Source organism: Salvia miltiorrhiza, chromosome 6 (assembly GCF_028751815.1).
Source record: "Salvia miltiorrhiza cultivar Shanhuang (shh) chromosome 6, IMPLAD_Smil_shh, whole genome shotgun sequence".
Taxonomy (NCBI): Eukaryota; Viridiplantae; Streptophyta; class Magnoliopsida; order Lamiales; family Lamiaceae; genus Salvia; species Salvia miltiorrhiza.
The window spans coordinates 34,428,088-34,449,107 of NC_080392.1; positions in this window are offsets into that span (position 1 = coordinate 34,428,088).

Genomic DNA, 21,020 nt, shown 5'->3' on the forward strand with positions numbered 1-21,020 from the left:
GGCTCCGTCGCCGTCCGTCAACCGCCGGCGACGACGAGCCACCGAGGCTGCCCTCCCCCTGACCTCGACTCACACACGCAATCAGCCAACACAAAGGGTCTTTGTGCAAGAATCATATACTGTAATTGCTCAAATAATAGTTTTAACTCTTTCCTTGTAACTTCAGTTCACAAGTACATATTTAGTAACTGTAAATCTATGAATTTGCTACTCATTTTCTTCATTTATCAAAGCATATGTAAATCTGAGTTAATGAGCATGTGTTGGTGTTCTGGAGTTGATGTATACAATTGAAGGATATCATAATATATAAATTAGAATATAAACCTTGAATGATGAAAGATGTGGTGTCGTTTCTTGGCTGCGAGAGAGATGGTAGATGAATGTGAGAGGTGGGAATTGGCTGAAAAATGGTGTAGGTTATAAAAGAAAAATAGGGTGGCTTGGATGGAAATTCTTCAACTTACAGGTATGAACACTTTCAGCCAGCATGTATGACTGAAGAATTTCTTCAGCATGCGCTCAAAATTCTTCAGCATGCTTAGGATTCAGCATGCTTAGGATTATATATGTAATAAAATATCTAAGAGATTAATATATTAATTATATGGTTCCAAACTCATTTAAATACATTAAGACATATAAGCCTAATTCTTATTGAAGCATAAAATCCATTTGAGCTTGCTTCTAACATAAATTAAATTACTCATGGGCTTAAGTAAACAATCGATAAAAGATTCATATTTAACACTTCAGTGTTAAATTCTCCACAATAAATTAATGGACTCAAAATATATTTTGAGTGCATCATCTATTGAAAATAAAAAAAATAAATCATCACATATATAAATTATCAAATTCATATAAGTTCGTATTTTATTAATGGATGCTGAACTCTAATTACCATAATCAATCCTTAAATCAGTAATTAAAAGTATATAATCCTTAATAAAAAGTCGGGTCATTACATACTATCCCCCTTAAAAGAAATTTCGTCCCGAAATTTGCATACCTATGTGAAAAGTTCTGGGTATTTTTCTTTCATCTGGTCCTCAAGTTCCCACGTTGCTTCTTCCGGTCCATGGTGTCTCCACAGTATTTTGACCGACGCGATCGATTTATTCCTTAACTCTTGCACCTTTCGGTCCAAAATGGCTTCAGGTTTTTCCTCGTACGTCAAGTCTGGGTTAAGGATCATTTCATCTTGGTGAATCACGTGTTTGGGGTCAAACACGTACCGTCTCAGCTGTGACACGTGGAACACATTGTGGACGTTTCCAAAGCTAGGTGGCAGTGCCAACCTATACGCTACGGGACCTATTCTTTCAAGGATCTCATAAGGTCCTACAAAACGGGGTCTCAACTTACCCTTAACACCGAATCTAACGATCCCTTTCGAGGGTGATATTTTAAGGAAAACCTTGTCTCCAATCTGAAATTGTAGTTCAGTTCGTCGGGTATCAGCATAAGACTTCTGTCTGTCTTGAGCCTCTTTAATTCTTGCTCTAATCTGGCGGATGGTCTCGATCATCTCGCTTACTGCATCTGGCCCAAGGATTTTTCTTTCACCCACTTCATCCCAGTAAAGTGGTGATCTACACTTCCTTCCATACAGCGCCTCATAAGGTGCCATATCAATGGTTGCCTGGTAACTATTGTTGTAGGCGAATTCGATTAACGGCAGCACTGATTCCCAACTTCCTCCTCGGTCTAGCACCACTGTCCTCAACATATCTTCAAGGGTCTGAATTGTCCTTTCTGATTGTCCATCTGTTTGAGGGTGAAAGGCGGTGCTAAAGTTTAATCTCGTTCCCAACTCTTTCTGTAAACTGATCCAAAATCTAGAAGTAAATTTTGAATCTCTATCTGAAGTAATGGATATTGGTATTCCATGTAGCCGTACAATCTCACGAATGTACAGTTGGGCTAGTTTCTCCGATCCATGGGTAATTGGAATCGGTATAAAATGAGCGCTCTTTGTGAGACGGTCTACTATTACCCAAATAGCTGTGTTGCCCCTATTTGTCTTGGGTAAACCCGTCACGAAATCCATCGCTATGTGCTCCCACTTCCATTCTGGGATTTCCAATGGCTGTAATTTCCCATATGGTCGTTGATGTAAAGCTTTCACTTGCTGGCATGTAAGGCAACGCTCTACAAACGAGGCTATATCTTGCTTCATCCCGTCCCACCAAAACTTCTGTTTTAGATCTTGGTACATTTTGGTACTTCCGGGATGAGCGGTATAGGGCGTGTCATGAGCTTCACTCATGATCTCGTTTCTCAGTTCCTCGTTATGGGGAACACACAATCTTCCTTCAAAAAGAACTGCGTTATCCGTTGCCTCTTGGTAACCTCCTGGCGTGCCTGTTCGGATTTTGAGACGAACTTTTTCCAAGCTCTCATCCGCTCTCTGGGCACTGACGATCCTTTCTCTGAGGTCTGGGACGGCTACTAGAGTTGCAATAATTGCTCTTGTCGTTGCCGGTGGCTGAACCACTTCTATCTTCAATTTGTCAAAATCCCTTACAAGCGTGTCCTCTTGAGTGAGAAGAAGTCCTAACTCGGATTGAGTTTTACGACTTAAAGCATCAGCTACTACATTAGCTTTTCCCGGGTGGTAGTTGATACCGCAGTCGTAATCCTTCACGAGCTCGAGCCATCTCCTCTGTCTCATATTCAAGTCTTTCTGTTCGAAAAAATACTTAAGGCTTTTGTGATCAGTGAAGATTTCACATCTAACTCCGTATAGATGGTGTCTCCAAATTTTCAAAGCATGCACAATTGCTGCCAGTTCCAGATCATGAGTGGGGTAGTTCAATTCATGTGGCCTTAGTTGTCGCGAGGCGTAGGCAATGACCTTTCCTTCTTGCATCAACACACAACCTAGCCCATTTTTGGACGCGTCCGTGAAGATCACGTATTCTTTATCGGCTGCTGGAACTGCTAGCACTGGTGCAGTTGTCAATTTCTTCTTCAGCTCTTGGAAGCTGGCTTCACACTCTTCGTTCCACTTATACTTGATTCCTTTGCGAAGTAATTGCGTCATTGGTCTCGCTATTTTAGAGAATCCTTCGATGAATCTCCGGTAGTATCCTGCCAAACCTAAGAAACTTCGGATTTCATTAGGTGTGGTTGGTGATTTCCACTCGCGCACTGCTTGCACCTTGGCGGGGTCCACCTTGATTCCATCTGCTGATACGATGTGCCCTAGAAACATTACTTCTTTCAACCAAAATTCGCACTTGCTGAATTTGGCGAACAACTTCTCCGTCTTTAATGTCTCCAGGATGATTCTCAAATGATTTTCATGCTCTTGGTCATTCTTAGAATAGATGAGGATATCATCTATAAACACTAAGACAAATTTGTCTAAGTATGGATGGAAAACTCGATTCATGAGGTCCATGAATACTGCCGGTGCATTGGTTAGACCAAATGGCATGACAATGAATTCATAGTGACCATATCTTGTGCGGAAAGCGGTCTTAGATATATCCTCTGGTCTGATCTTCAGTTGATGATAACCAGACCTTAAATCTATTTTTGAGAATACACTGGCTCCTTTGAGTTGATCGAACAAATCATCTATCCTTGGAAGAGGGTATTGGTTTTTAAGCGTCAGTTTGTTCAACTCTCGATAATCAATGCACATTCTCATGGTTCCATCTTTCTTCTTGACAAAGAGTACAGGCGCTCCCCAAGGCGAGACACTGGGCCTGATGAAACCCAAGTCCAAGAGTTCCTGTAGTTGCACCTTCAATTCTTGTAGTTCCTTTGGGGCCATCCTGTACGGTGCCTTTGATACTGGGGCAGATCCAGGTTCTAGATCAATGGTGAAATCTAGTTGCCTGTCTGGAGGTAGTCCTGGCAATATTTCAGGAAAAACTTCTGGAAAGTCTCGTACTATTGCCACATCTTCCACCTTCTTGTCTTTACTAGCTTCCCCGTTTAGGTAGACGAGATAAGCTGTGCTTTCTTCCTTCATCATCTCTTTTCTGGCTTGTAATGCGGATATCACTGGTACTCTTTTCTTCATACCTATGCCGTGAAATTCCGTCGGTTCCTTTCCAGGTGGTCGAAGAGAAATTTTTCGTTCACTACAAAGGATGGTGGCGTGATTCTCAGCTAGCCAGTCCATTCCTAAGATCATATCTACGTCCCACATGAGCAGAATATTAAGATTGTTTGCTACCATCTTAAGTTCTCCTATTTCAAATTCTACGTTCGAGCAAACATGTGTGGTGGTAGATCTTTCTCCTGAGGGTGTAGTGATTCTTAAGGCACACTTAGCTCGTTCTGATTCGATTTCTACGGTATCTACGCAAGGGGCAGATATAAAAGAATGCGAGGCACCAGTATCGAACAGAATCATTATGGAAAAACCTTTAAGCTTGCCCATACCTGCCAGGTTTCCTTGGTTTTTCTCGGGCTGGTTTTGGGTGAGAGCAAAGGCTCTCGCCTGCTGCGGCAATGGTTGCTGCCGCCTCTGTTGCTGTTGGCGCTGTTGGTGCTTGTGTTGGTATTGCTGCTGGTATGGCTGTTGTTGGCGGGGCTGGTATTGGTATTGCTGCTGATATGGCTGTTGTTGGCGGGGCTGGTGTTGCCCTTGAACTGCTTGTAGGGGCTGGGCATAAGTGGCCCTGATTGCCGCGCCCTGCTGTTTGTTGGGGCATTGTGAGGAGTAGTGGCCCTTCTGGCCACACGTGTAGCAACTGTCAGTTCCAGCCTTACAGACACCACGATGTGGTTTGTGGCATTTTGGACAAAGGGGAACTTCATTTTGTCTTTGGCTGCTTCCAGCCGGGGCAGGACCCTGTTGCTTCCCTTGTCCTTGTTGCTGATATTGTCTCAACGGCGCATTTCCTTGCCATGGCCTCTTGTTAGTCTGGTTTTCATTTCCTCCATGGTCATTCCAGTTGCGCTTCCCTTTAAAGTTCTGAGGGCGTGCAGGTGGGTTGGCTGGCGCTGGAGTCTGTGATGGAGCCAACCTTTCTACTGGACCTAGGTTTCATCAGACCTAGTGTATCCCCATGGGGAGCACCAGTTTTGTTTGTCAAAAAGAAAGATGGCACCTTGAGAATGTGCATTGACTATAGAGAACTGAACAAGCTAACACTCAAGAACAAATATCCTTTGCCAAGGATAGATGATTTGTTTGACCAACTTAGGGGTGCGAGTGTATTTTAAAAAATCGACTTGAGATCTGGCTATCATCAACTGAAGGTCAGACAAGAAGATATACCCAAAACAGCTTTTCGAACAAGGTATGGCCACTACGAGTTCGTAGTTATGCCATTCGGGCTAACAAATGCACCAGCTGTATTCATGGATCTCATGAATAGGGTTTTTCACCCCTACTTGGACAAGTTCGTCTTAGTGTTCATAGATGACGTCCTCATCTACTCCAAAAATGAAGAAGAACATAAAGAGCATTTGAGGACCACTCTACAAACGCTAAGGAATGAACGACTCTACGCCAAATTCAGCAAATGCGAGTTTTGGCTGAGAGAAGTCACATTTCTAGGACACATCGTATCATCAGAAGGAATCAAGGTAGATCCTGCTAAAGTGGAAGCAGTACAGGAATGGAAGTCGCCAACAAATCCAAACGAGATCAGGAGTTTCTTAGGATTGGCTGGCTATTATCGAAGGTTTATTGAAGGATTTTCGAAAATAGCAAGGCCAATGACGCAACTGCTCAAGAAAGGGATCAAGTATACTTGGACGGACGAGTGTGAGGAGAGTTTCCAAAAACTCAAGAAGATGCTAACTACTGCGCCGGTTTTAGCAGTCCCCGAACCAGACAAAGAATATGTAATCTACACGGATGCGTCCAAAAATGGACTAGGTTGCGTGTTGATGCAAGATGGCAAGGTAATAGCATATGCATCACGACAACTTAGACCTCATGAGTTGAATTATCCGACTCATGATCTGGAACTAGCTGCAGTAGTACATGCATTAAAAATCTGGAGACATCACCTATATGGAGTTAGGTGTGAGATTTTTACTGATCACAAAAGTCTGAAGTACTTTTTCGAGCAAAAAGATCTAAACATGAGACAAAGGAGATGGCTCGAATTAGTAAAGGACTATGACTGTGGTATTAACTACCACCCAGGCAAGGCTAATGTAGTAGCCGACGCATTAAGCCGAAAAGTCTCGTCAAAATTAGGACATCTTCTCATGAGAGAAGTTGAGCTTATAAAAGAATTTGACAAGATGAAGATAGAAGTGATTAAACCACCTGGAACTATAGCAGGCGTTGTTGAGACAATACCTAGTTTAAGAAAAATGGTGCTAGAAGCACAAAGAAAGGATGAGAAGATGGAAAAATTACGGGAAAATATAAGATTAGGAGATCTCAAAGATTTCCAAGAAGCACCAGACAATGCCATACTCTTTGAAGGAAGGATATGCATTCCTCAAGATGAAGAACTTAAGAATAAAATCTTGAGCGAAGCCCATGATACCCCTTATACTGCCCACCCGGGAAGTACTAAGATGTATCAAGATCTAAAAGAGAATTTCTGGTGGGAAGGAATGAAACGAGATGTAGCCTCGTTTGTTGAACGATGTCTTGCTTGCCAGCAAGTGAAAGCCTTACACCAAAGGCCTTACGGGGAACTACAACCCTTGGAGATACCAGAATGGAAATGGGATGATATAGCAATGGACTTCGTCACAGGATTGCCAAGATCCAAGCGAGGTAACACGGCTATATGGGTCATTGTGGACAGACTTACGAAGTGTGCGCACTTTATACCAATCCCAATCACCCATGGATCCGACAAGTTAGCTCAACTTTATGTTAGAGAAATTGTGCGTTTGCACGGAGTGCCAAAGTCAATTACATCGGACAGAGATTCCAAGTTCACATCCAGATTCTGGATCAGTTTACAAAAAGAACTGGGCACAAGATTGAATTTTAGTACAGCTTTTCACCCACAGACAGATGGTCAGTCTGAAAGAACGATTCAAACATTGGAGGATATGCTGAGGACAGTAGTGCTAGACCAGGGTGAAAACTGGGAGCACATTTTGCCACTCATCGAGTTTGCATATAATAATAGTCACCAAGCGACTATCGCTATGGCACCCTACGAAGCACTGTATGGGAGAAAGTGTAGATCGCCACTTTATTGGGATGAAGTGGGCGAGAGAAAAATCCTAGGGCCAGACACAATAGGTGAAATGATTGAAATCGTTCGCCAAATCCGACAGAGGATTAAGGAGGCCCAGGATAGACAAAAGTCATATGCTGATAAACGCCGAACTGACTTACAATTTGAGAATGGAGAAAAAGTCTTTCTGAAAGTTTCTCCATCAAAAGGGATCATTAGGTTCGGAGTTAAAGGGAAACTTAGATCCCGATTTATAGGACCCTATGAGATCCTAGAAAGAATAGGCCCAGTGGCTTACAGGCTGGCATTACCGCCAAGCCTAGGAAATGTCCATAATGTTTTCCACGTATCACAACTTAGGAAGTACGTTTTCGATCCAAAGCACGTGATACACCAAAATGAGATGATCCTTAATCCAGACCTGAGCTATGAAGAAAGACCCGAAGCGATTTTAGATAAAAAGGTGCAACAACTCCGAAATAAATCAATCACCTCAGTGAAAGTTCTTTGGAGGCACCATGGGCAAGAAGAAGCTACGTGGGAGCTCGAAGACAAGATGAAAGAAAAATATCCAGAGTTGTTTAACGAAGGTATGCAAATTTCGGGACGAAATTTATTTTAAGGGGGGTAGTATGTGATGCCCCGCTCTTTTAAATACATATTAGATTAAATATGTGCATTAGTTATAAAATTCTTTTAATTATTTATGGTGATTATTTTGTTCAGATAATATTATTTCAGCAAAAGTCTGTATAAGAGATACAGAGCTGCGATTTAATATTCAGTCATGAATGAAACCAATAATTAAATTTATTGGTTTAACTATACGTTTGAGACTTTATTTTACCAGTTTATTGATTTAATCAATATTATTAGAAAATTTAGATTTATAACCGATTTTATAAATCGTGTTATTTAAATCAAATTGCTAGAATTATAACTTGAGATCATATGCATAATAATTTTATTATTTCGCGTTATATGTGTTAAGGTATTAAGTCGCGAATTAATTCCGACTTTCACGTATTAAATCTCAAGATTGAGGATTTAATTTATATAAATACGAGGAGTATTTATTAAACGAGAATTGGAGAATTATTACAGGAACTAGGAGAAACTAGATCACGGCACTACACGTATGTCTCGATTTTTCATCCAACACATCAATTCCTACACTATTTCCTACACTATTCCCTATACTATTCCACCTTCCCCTCCAATACACCATTACTGCAGAAGTTTTTCTAAAGATTGCAGATTTCTTCCTGTAGCATATCTGAACTCCATCACACCCCAAAGTTTCCTGTAGGAGAAGAAAATCACGCCAATATCCACAATTTTCAAAAGCTTCAGCACGCCGAGAAAGAAATTTCACGGCAAGATCACAATTGTCAAAGGATGCAAATTTCAACGATCAAATCTTCAAAAGTTGCAACTCCCGGTACCAAAATTTCCACCATTTTGATTCTGTTGTCTGCAGAAACTCCTCTATAAATTGAGGAGAGTTCTGCAGAAGGAAGAAGTGCAGCAAGAGGTGTGAGGCAAGAGAGAGTTTAGGAGATTTTTTTTTTACTTGAAAGAGCTCAAGTGAGCTCCCTTCGCCGGGCCATTTCTTCGTCGACCGGCCACTAGGCTCTGAACCGAGAACGTGTACTCGTTCCTCCATCTTTAGGCTACCAAACCCAACAATCGAAAGGCCGAAACCTTCTCTATATTTTCCGGACCAAAGGCCACAATATCCTTCGGAGGCCAACGTCGAATTCCCGACTTAGCCACCGGCCAACTTACGGCCTTCGTTTCTCACTATCCTTACGACGAAAAAGGATCGAGAAACCATCGTTATGTAGCCTGATCTATCTCGCACGAGGAAAACTAAGTCGTAGACCTTCGCGGCTAAACCGCATCGCGGAACGACGACCAGAAAAAAACCCCGGCGAACAACTTCCATTAGTACTCACTTGGACAAGGGTAAGTTGACGCCCTTATTTCGATGCATTCCCGTTTCTATTATATTATGAGAAATTTCTGGGGTATAGATGGGAGTGTGGTAAATATTCGTACAAAGTTTCATATCATTTGAACTTCGTTTACTACCCTTTTAAAATTCGAGAAGTCTACTGCCCGTATCTGCTAAAACTGTCGTGAGGCAGATGATTAGGTTAATTATTTCAGTAACCATATGTTGATATTTAGCTCTCAAATTTTTATTCTATGAAGATATATGTGTTAGCTATCTACATATAAAATTTGAGCTCATTCAGGTAACGTTTGCTATTTTTCCAAAATCTGGACTTTCAGTTGGCAGAAACTGCCGAATCTGGTAGGCGATGGGAAAATCGCTATATCTCTTAAACTACTTGGAGTTTTTCAACATACTTTTTTTTAATTAAACTAGACTCAAAGAGGTTTCTATTGATATAAAATTAGACTCCATACGAGTTCGGAGTAAAAGCAGTTTATTAGTTGAAGTTGAATATATACAGTTTTGTTGAGATGGAAATGATTCAAAATAATTCTTATTAAGGATTTTAAAGTTTTATTGTTGATAAAATATCACTTTTAGTTTATAAATGAGCTATTGAGATATATAAATATTCTGAGAAAGATTTCACGAGAACTTGTTGGTAAAATTATATTAGATGGAATAGTTGATAAATGAAATATTAAAGATTTATTAATTAAATGGTTAAAATATTAAAATTATTAGATCTTCTCGAAAATTTCTTTTTATAGTTAACTCCTTTTATTATTTTAAAATATTTTTACAAATGTTCCTAAAATCTCACAAAGAAAATTTCATCAGGAATTAATGTTTAGAATTTATTAATGACTTATTAGTTCTTTTAATAGTAGCAATATATATATATTGATTGGCATTATTAAATGGGGAAAAGGAAAATATTTTATGAATTATTCTTTATTTATAATGGATAAATAAATGAATAATATAAAATGAGCTTTCCTACATCCTCAAAGGTACATGAAGTATTTCGATAAAAGAAGAACGATTGTATATGAGTTAGATACAGTCGTTTAAGGAAATATGGGTAGTTAGAGAAATGAGTGAATAGTGATTCACTGCATTTGTTGTTATCTTTTCTATTATTCACTCGAACACATGTTTCGTGTTATCAAAGGTTCAAATAAACAAAAGCGCCTGAGTAACCTATCGCGCTAAGGAAAGAGAATCATTGTCTTAAGTAGCAAAACACTGCAATCAGGTAGGCATTACTTTCATATATATCAAATGAGTTTAAATGTTACGTTCAAGCAAATTATTTCATGACAAAATCTTTGAATTGATGTTATTTCAAGTATTGTCTTGCCATAAAATGTTTCAATTTCAGTATGATATCTATCTGATATGGCTTTGCCAATTATCATGTAATCGAATTCGAGTCTTGAGCAGTCGATAGCTATCCTGCCTTGGCTAGTGTACACCAGTGACCGTGAGTCATCTAGCGGGTTGGCCGGTCAAGTGACCGTGAGAGGTGGCCACCTCTCCGGCACACAGATTCAGATATGATAGATTACAAAAGAACTTAGTCTGATCAGACGAACTTTAGAATCACAAATGAATTTAGTATGCTTAGGGCCTTTTTAAGTAAAAAAACCCTTTGTTATACTATTGAAATGGCATGACAATTTACATTTATTATGTATGTATATGATTTTCGGCATATGTCTACTGAGTACTTTGTACTCAGCCCTGCATGTATTTCTAAATGTGCAGGTTGAGCAGTGATGAGTGATGATGGGGTGTCGTGCGGAGCTTTGTCATATTTACTAAATAAACTCTTGGCGATACATGTCTTCATACATGTATCACGTTCTTATTTCCGCTGCGAACACTCAGTTATGATGCAGTTTATCCTATTATGTTGGATTGTCAAATCAAGTTATTGTATAAACACTTAAATCGGATACTCATGACCAATTACTCGTTATTATCTATATATATGTGTGACTTATTCTCATATGATGTCTAAATCTTAATTTAATTCATTTATAATTATTTATCACCCCTTTCTGTCCCCTCTCCTAATTTCCCTTCCCTAGTCACGGTTTCCCGGCTTACCTATCCTTAGTTAAGTCCGGTCGTGACAGAATGGTATCAGAGCAGTTCGTTTGCTCTGAACCCAAGAGTTATCCCAAAATTTATTCTTTACTGAATACTAGTGTTAGAAAGGTCAGTTGACAAAAGCTCAGCACCTCATCACAACATCCTGCTCAACAGAGAAACAGAGGTAAATATTTATTAAATGTTGAGAAAGTTGTATTTTCAAATGTTTGTACAAGTGCTTAAATCTCATGCTATATGATTGAGTAGATTCCTTGATGAACTTAGATGCGTTAGAAATGTTTGATCACTCTTACAAAGAACATAGAAGCAAAACATATACATGAGTTTAGTTATCATTCACTACAGTTGAAGTGAAAAACACAATAGAAGAAAGAAAATCAGGCGTCACTCGAGGATGTATAAAGATAGAGACATGACGGAGCGTGTCACTCATGATGATACGGGCATAGTTCGAATTGTTCAAACATATCAACTATTGCCTTACCCAATAAATTTATTTATTATATAGCTCGTAGTGACAAAAGTGCATTGAATGATTTACTATTTGTGCAATGAGTTGAATCTCTTTCAACCCTTAAAATTTCAATACATATGTAAGTATTGGGATTATGACTGCACGATCTAGGACTTGAGAATTATTAATTATGCATAAGTCAGAGATTAAGACCAATATTACTTATGATATGATCACGACTTGTGTTGTTAATACATGAGAGTAATTAGAAACCTACTGCTATAATAACTTATTATGAGTTTAATTATAGAACGTCATTCTTTCAAAGATGGCAAGAACACGACGCACCGCTAGAAAGCAAATGACGAGGCGACCAAGTCCTGAAAGTATCCTCAGGGAATACCGAACCTACACACGTTGTTGGAGAGATGACCTAGGAGAGTTCCTCGCCCATTATTATCGACTGTGGAAAGCTGCACATCCCCATGGAGCCACTGGTTATGACGGGATCATGCGCTTGATCTTATTACTTCCACCAGACTGGCAGAGATGGGCTACAGAGCTCGCAGGTGACTACGTACACACTGCAGAAGAGTCGTTTGATCCAGAAGGCGATTTTCCACGGTTCATCGCAGCAATTCACTACACCTATGATGCCTTTGGCAGAGCATTCAGGGGACCATATATGAGGCCAGGAGACCTTGCTCCTGTTGGAGTTCGTCCGGAAGAAAGGACCCCACTTATGCCTACTCAAGCTCCTATAACAGCAGATCCACCCATCCCAGTGCAGATTGTTTCCCCACAACTGTCTGTTCTCGGTCATCGATGCCGAAACGACTTCGAGGCCGGGACATCACGTCCAAAAACCCAAAGGAAAGAGACGCCACCACCCCAATCACCAGTCGGTACACCCCCGATACAGCCACCTCCACCAGGGGAAGAGGACCCCATTTACAGTGCGGCCATGAAACAATTAGAAGAAGTCTTGCGTCAAGCACGCGAACTTATTGATAAGGGCAAAGCCCTGGCAGGCACTGACAACGATGAAGGTGAGATCTTGCGCCAGGCACTCAAGACTGCTGAAAAAGGGAAAGCTCCAGCCCACGATGACACTGGGGGAAGTAGGAAGAAAACTCCAGGCAACGCGAGTTGGAAGCCACTACCTGCTCAGCCTCTTTCCCTTAAGAAGGGTACTACGACCTCCGATGCAGGAACGCCCTGCAAGGATGTGGTGAAAATCCGACTTCTCGGTGGTCGTGTTCAGCTCGGGGCAGAGGGTGAGGAAACAGAGGACTACTACCTGGATATCGACTCCGAAGAGGATCCGGAGGAAGACCCAGAAGAGGATCCGGAGAAGAGCAAGTCTGCTAGCTCCCATGGATCGATAGTCTAGGGCAGTTGTATTTGCTTGTATGATGTATCTCGAACTCGTGGGTTGTAATATTCATCTATCTAGGAAGTTGTTACTACAGGAACGGTAACTACCTATGGACCGTTCTATAACTCCATATTATTCGAAGAGGCCTCTAGGAGGCAGAATCTTTAAGTACTTATATATAAATTCACGCCTTCAGTAAATTCGTGTGTTAAGTACTTATTATATTTCGTTGATTTAAAAGTTTTGCATACGATATAGCTAGTACAAGGAATTGAAGAAGCAATGAACGAGTGTTAGAATACATCTACCATGTACTAATAAACATATTATATTGACTTATCAGAATGCCACCAAAGAGAGGACGTCCAAGAGGTGGGAGAAGAATCCCACAAAATGATGAAAGAGGTCCAGAACCAGGGCCAGAACCAGAAATAGCTCCACAACCAATACGGCCAGAACGTAGAATAGAGGAATTGTTTTTACGTCAAAACCCACCTGTATTCAGCGGTACAGGAGATCCAGCTGAGGCTGAAACTTGGGTGCGTGCAATCGAACGCATCTTCAACTTTCTGCGCTGCACCGACCAGGAACGTTTAACCTGTGTGTCTTTCCAACTAACGGGATCGGCTGACTTCTGGTGGGAAGCCAGAATGAAGACAATGACAGCTGATCAACTAGAAAACTTCACCTGGGAGCAGTTCAAGATAGGGATATATGATAAATATATACCCAAAAGTTACCGGAAGAAGAAAGAGATGGAATTCTATAACCTGAAACAGGGAAGAATGACGGTAACACAGTATGATAGGATGTTTTGCGACATGTCTAGGTATGCCCCAGAACTAGTTGATACAGACGAGAAAATGGCTGAAAAATTTTATGCCGGTCTGAGGCATGAAATCAGGATGGCTTTGGCTAGTCATGGAGGGTTATCGTATACTGAATCCCTCAGTAGAGCTCTAGACATTGAGGCAGCAATGCCATGGGAAAGACCAGTGGCAACACCTATGCCACCACCCCCACAAGCCCAATCCCAGAACTACAAAGGGAAACGAAAATGGGAAGGCAATTACAATGGCCAAACTGAGAAGAAACCATGGCAGGGACAACCACCCCAGCAACAGGGCTTTGGAAGGCAAGTTGCTCCTAATCAGGCGGGGAACAACCAACAGAAAACTTCACCCTGCCCAAAGTGCAACAAAAACCATGGTGGAATCTGCAAGGCTGGCAGTGATAGTTGTTACATCTGTAACCAGAAGGGGCATTATGCAAATCGTTGCCCAAATAAGCAACACGGGATGAGCTTAAGGCCAAACCCACCATTCCAAGCCCCACATCTGAGAGCTATCCAAGCGCTACCCCAGCCACGTCATCTGCAATTGTCGCAGCCTCAACAATCACATCAACCACAGCTGCCACAACCACAGCCACGTCAGCAGCAACAAAAGATGCAACCGTATCACGCAAGAGCCTATGCTATCAAACAGAACCAGCCCGAGAAAAACCAGGGAAACCTGGCAGGTATGGGCATGCTACTCAACACACCTGTTGTACTTCTGTTTGATACGGGTGCTTCACATTCTTTCATTGCAAGTGCATGCGTGGACACCCTAGGACTCAAAATAGAAAGATCTAATCAGGACATGAGTATCTCTTCACCAATAGGAGGAACAATGACAGTAACGCATGTTTGCTCGAACTTAGAATTGAACATAGGATCACTAGAGGTCATAGAAAACAACGTATATGTTATACCGATGTCGGACGTTGATATAATCCTAGGAATGGATTGGCTAGCTGAAAACTACGCTACAATCTTATGCAAGGAGCGGAAGATCTCTTTCAAATTTCCAGAAAAAAATGCTTGGGAATTTCACGGGACAAGAATGGGTAGGAGAATACCAATTATATCCACCCTACAAGCAAGAAAGATGATGAATAAGAAGGACTCTCAGGCATTCCTCGTGTACCTAAACGGGAAAACTGAGACAAAAAGAGCAATTGAAGATGTGGATATCGTACGAGAATTCCGTGATGTGTTTCCAGAAGACTTGCCAGGATTGCCACCTAATAGGCAAGTGGAATTTACCATAGACTTAGAACCGGGAGCGGCGCCAGTATCAAAGGCACCGTATAGGATGGCTCCAAAAGAATTGGAGGAACTAAAAATTCAATTGCAGGAACTACTGGACCTAGATTTCATCAGACCTAGTGTATCCCCATGGGGAGCACCAGTTTTGTTTGTCAAAAAGAAAGATGGCACCTTGAGAATGTGCATTGACTATAGAGAACTGAACAAGCTAACACTCAAGAACAAATATCCTTTGCCAAGGATAGATGATTTGTTTGACCAACTTAGGGGTGCGAGTGTATTTTAAAAAATCGACTTGAGATCTGGCTATCATCAACTGAAGGTCAGACAAGAAGATATACCCAAAACAGCTTTTCGAACAAGGTATGGCCACTACGAGTTCGTAGTTATGCCATTCGGGCTAACAAATGCACCAGCTGTATTCATGGATCTCATGAATAGGGTTTTTCACCCCTACTTGGACAAGTTCGTCTTAGTGTTCATAGATGACGTCCTCATCTACTCCAAAAATGAAGAAGAACATAAAGAGCATTTGAGGACCACTCTACAAACGCTAAGGAATGAACGACTCTACGCCAAATTCAGCAAATGCGAGTTTTGGCTGAGAGAAGTCACATTTCTAGGACACATCGTATCATCAGAAGGAATCAAGGTAGATCCTGCTAAAGTGGAAGCAGTACAGGAATGGAAGTCGCCAACAAATCCAAACGAGATCAGGAGTTTCTTAGGATTGGCTGGCTATTATCGAAGGTTTATTGAAGGATTTTCGAAAATAGCAAGGCCAATGACGCAACTGCTCAAGAAAGGGATCAAGTATACTTGGACGGACGAGTGTGAGGAGAGTTTCCAAAAACTCAAGAAGATGCTAACTACTGCGCCGGTTTTAGCAGTCCCCGAACCAGACAAAGAATATGTAATCTACACGGATGCGTCCAAAAATGGACTAGGTTGCGTGTTGATGCAAGATGGCAAGGTAATAGCATATGCATCACGACAACTTAGACCTCATGAGTTGAATTATCCGACTCATGATCTGGAACTAGCTGCAGTAGCACATGCATTAAAAATCTGGAGACATCACCTATATGGAGTTAGGTGTGAGATTTTTACTGATCACAAAAGTCTGAAGTACTTTTTCGAGCAAAAAGATCTAAACATGAGACAAAGGAGATGGCTCGAATTAGTAAAGGACTATGACTGTGGTATTAACTACCACCCAGGCAAGGCTAATGTAGTAGCCGACGCATTAAGCCGAAAAGTCTCGTCAAAATTAGGACATCTTCTCACGAGAGAAGTTGAGCTTATAAAAGAATTTGACAAGATGAAGATAGAAGTGATTAAACCACCTGGAACTATAGCAGGCGTTGTTGAGACAATACCTAGTTTAAGAAAAATGGTGCTAGAAGCACAAAGAAAGGATGAGAAGATGGAAAAATTACGGGAAAATATAAGATTAGGAGATCTCAAAGATTTCCAAGAAGCACCAGACAATGCCATACTCTTTGAAGGAAGGATATGCATTCCTCAAGATGAAGAACTTAAGAATAAAATCTTGAGCGAAGCCCATGATACCCCTTATACTGCCCACCCGGGAAGTACTAAGATGTATCAAGATCTAAAAGAGAATTTCTGGTGGGAAGGAATGAAACGAGATGTAGCCTCGTTTGTTGAACGATGTCTTGCTTGCCAGCAAGTGAAAGCCTTACACCAAAGGCCTTACGGGGAACTACAACCCTTGGAGATACCAGAATGGAAATGGGATGATATAGCAATGGACTTCGTCACAGGATTGCCAAGATCCAAGCGAGGTAACACGGCTATATGGGTCATTGTGGACAGACTTACGAAGTGTGCGCACTTTATACCAATCCCAATCACCCATGGATCCGACAAGTTAGCTCAACTTTATGTTAGAGAAATTGTGCGTTTGCACGGAGTGCCAAAGTCAATTACATCGGACAGAGATTCCAAGTTCACATCCAGATTCTGGATCAGTTTACAAAAAGAACTGGGCACAAGATTGAATTTTAGTACAGCTTTTCACCCACAGACAGATGGTCAGTCTGAAAGAACGATTCAAACATTGGAGGATATGCTGAGGACAGTAGTGCTAGACCAGGGTGAAAACTGGGAGCACATTTTGCCACTCATCGAGTTTGCATATAATAATAGTCACCAAGCGACTATCGCTATGGCACCCTACGAAGCACTGTATGGGAGAAAGTGTAGATCGCCACTTTATTGGGATGAAGTGGGCGAGAGAAAAATCCTAGGGCCAGACACAATAGGTGAAATGATTGAAATCGTTCGCCAAATCCGACAGAGGATTAAGGAGGCCCAGGATAGACAAAAGTCATATGCTGATAAACGCCGAACTGACTTACAATTTGAGAATGGAGAAAAAGTCTTTCTGAAAGTTTCTCCATCAAAAGGGATCATTAGGTTCGGAGTTAAAGGGAAACTTAGACCCCGATTTATAGGACCCTATGAGATCCTAGAAAGAATAGGCCCAGTGGCTTACAGGCTGGCATTACCGCCAAGCCTAGGAAATGTCCATAATGTTTTCCACGTATCACAACTTAGGAAGTACGTTTTCGATCCAAAGCACGTGATACACCAAAATGAGATGATCCTTAATCCAGACCTGAGCTATGAAGAAAGACCCGAAGCGATTTTAGATAAAAAGGTGCAACAACTCCGAAATAAATCAATCACCTCAGTGAAAGTTCTTTGGAGGCACCATGGGCAAGAAGAAGCTACGTGGGAGCTCGAAGACAAGATGAAAGAAAAATATCCAGAGTTGTTTAACGAAGGTATGCAAATTTCGGGACGAAATTTATTTTAAGGGGGGTAGTATGTGATGCCCCGCTCTTTTAAATACATATTAGATTAAATATGTGCATTAGTTATAAAATTCTTTTAATTATTTATGGTGATTATTTTGTTCAGATAATATTATTTCAGCAAAAGTCTGTATAAGAGATACAGAGCTGCGATTTAATATTCAGTCATGAATGAAACCAATAATTAAATTTATTGGTTTAACTATACGTTTGAGACTTTATTTTACCAGTTTATTGATTTAATCAATATTATTAGAAAATTTAGATTTATAACCGATTTTATAAATCGTGTTATTTAAATCAAATTGCTAGAATTATAACTTGAGATCATATGCATAATAATTTTATTATTTCGCGTTATATGTGTTAAGGTATTAAGTCGCGAATTAATTCCGACTTTCACGTATTAAATCTCAAGATTGAGGATTTAATTTATATAAATACGAGGAGTATTTATTAAACGAGAATTGGAGAATTATTACAGGAACTAGGAGAAACTAGATCACGGCACTACACGTATGTCTCGATTTTTCATCCAACACATCAATTCCTACACTATTTCCTACACTATTCCCTATACTATTCCACCTTCCCCTCCAATACACCATTACTGCAGAAGTTTTTCTAAAGATTGCAGATTTCTTCCTGTAGCATATCTGAACTCCATCACACCCCAAAGTTTCCTGTAGGAGAAGAAAATCACGCCAATATCCACAATTTTCAAAAGCTTCAGCACGCCGAGAAAGAAATTTCACGGCAAGATCACAATTGTCAAAGGATGCAAATTTCAACGATCAAATCTTCAAAAGTTGCAACTCCCGGTACCAAAATTTCCACCATTTTGATTCTGTTGTCTGCAGAAACTCCTCTATAAATTGAGGAGAGTTCTGCAGAAGGAAGAAGTGCAGCAAGAGGTGTGAGGCAAGAGAGAGTTTAGGAGATTTTTTTTTTACTTGAAAGAGCTCAAGTGAGCTCCCTTCGCCGGGCCATTTCTTCGTCGACCGGCCACTAGGCTCTGAACCGAGAACGTGTACTCGTTCCTCCATCTTTAGGCTACCAAACCCAACAATCGAAAGGCCGAAACCTTCTCTATATTTTCCGGACCAAAGGCCACAATATCCTTCGGAGGCCAACGTCGAATTCCCGACTTAGCCACCGGCCAACTTACGGCCTTCGTTTCTCACTATCCTTACGACGAAAAAGGATCGAGAAACCATCGTTATGTAGCCTGATCTATCTCGCACGAGGAAAACTAAGTCGTAGACCTTCGCGGCTAAACCGCATCGCGGAACGACGACCAGAAAAAAACCCCGGCGAACAACTTCCATTAGTACTCACTTGGACAAGGGTAAGTTGACGCCCTTATTTCGATGCATTCCCGTTTCTATTATATTATGAGAAATTTCTGGGGTATAGATGGGAGTGTGGTAAATATTCGTACAAAGTTTCATATCATTTGAACTTCGTTTACTACCCTTTTAAAATTCGAGAAGTCTACTGCCCGTATCTGCTAAAACTGTCGTGAGGCAGATGATTAGGTTAATTATTTCAGTAACCATATGTTGATATTTAGCTCTCAAATTTTTATTCTATGAAGATATATGTGTTAGCTATCTACATATAAAATTTGAGCTCATTCAGGTAACGTTTGCTATTTTTCAAAAATCTGGACTTTCAGTTGGCAGAAACTGCCGAATCTGGTAGGCGATGGGAAAATCGCTATATCTCTTAAACTACTTGGAGTTTTTCAACATACTTTTTTTTAATTAAACTAGACTCAAAGAGGTTTCTATTGATATAAAATTAGACTCCATACGAGTTCGGAGTAAAAGCAGTTTATTAGTTGAAGTTGAATATATACAGTTTTGTTGAGATGGAAATGATTCAAAATAATTCTTATTAAGGATTTTAAAGTTTTATTGTTGATAAAATATCACTTTTAGTTTATAAATGAGCTATTGAGATATATAAATATTCTGAGAAAGATTTCACGAGAACTTGTTGGTAAAATTATATTAGATGGAATAGTTGATAAATGAAATATTAAAGATTTATTAATTAAATGGTTAAAATATTAAAATTATTAGATCTTCTCGAAAATTTCTTTTTATAGTTAACTCCTTTTATTATTTTAAAATATTTTTACAAATGTTCCTAAAATCTCACAAAGAAAATTTCATCAGGAATTAATGTTTAGAATTTATTAATGACTTATTAGTTCTTTTAATAGTAGCAATATATATATATTGATTGGCATTATTAAATGGGGAAAAGGAAAATATTTTATGAATTATTCTTTATTTATAATGGATAAATAAATGAATAATATAAAATGAGCTTTCCTACATCCTCAAAGGTACATGAAGTATTTCGATAAAAGAAGAACGATTGTATATGAGTTAGATACAGTCGTTTAAGGAAATATGGGTAGTTAGAGAAATGAGTGAATAGTGATTCACTGCATTTGTTGTTATCTTTTCTATTATTCACTCGAACACATGTTTCGTGTTATCAAAGGTTCAAATAAACAAAAGCGCCTGAGTAACCTATCGCGCTAAGGAAAGAGAATCATTGTCTTAAGTAGCAAAACACTGCAATCAGGTAGGCATTACTTTCATATATATCAAATGAGTTTAAATGTTACGTTCAAGCAAATTATTTCATGACAAAATCTTTGAATTGATGTTATTTCAAGTATTGTCTTGCCATAAAATGTTTCAATTTCAGTATGATATCTATCTGATATGGCTTTGCCAATTATCATGTAATCGAATTCGAGTCTTGAGCAGTCGATAGCTATCCTGCCTTGGCTAGTGTACACCAGTGACCGTGAGTCATCTAGCGGGTTGGCCGGTCAAGTGACCGTGAGAGGTGGCCACCTCTCCGGCACACAGATTCAGATATGATAGATTACAAAAGAACTTAGTCTGATCAGACGAACTTTAGAATCACAAATGAATTTAGTATGCTTAGGGCCTTTTTAAGTAAAAAAACCCTTTGTTATACTATTGAAATGGCATGACAATTTACATTTATTATGTA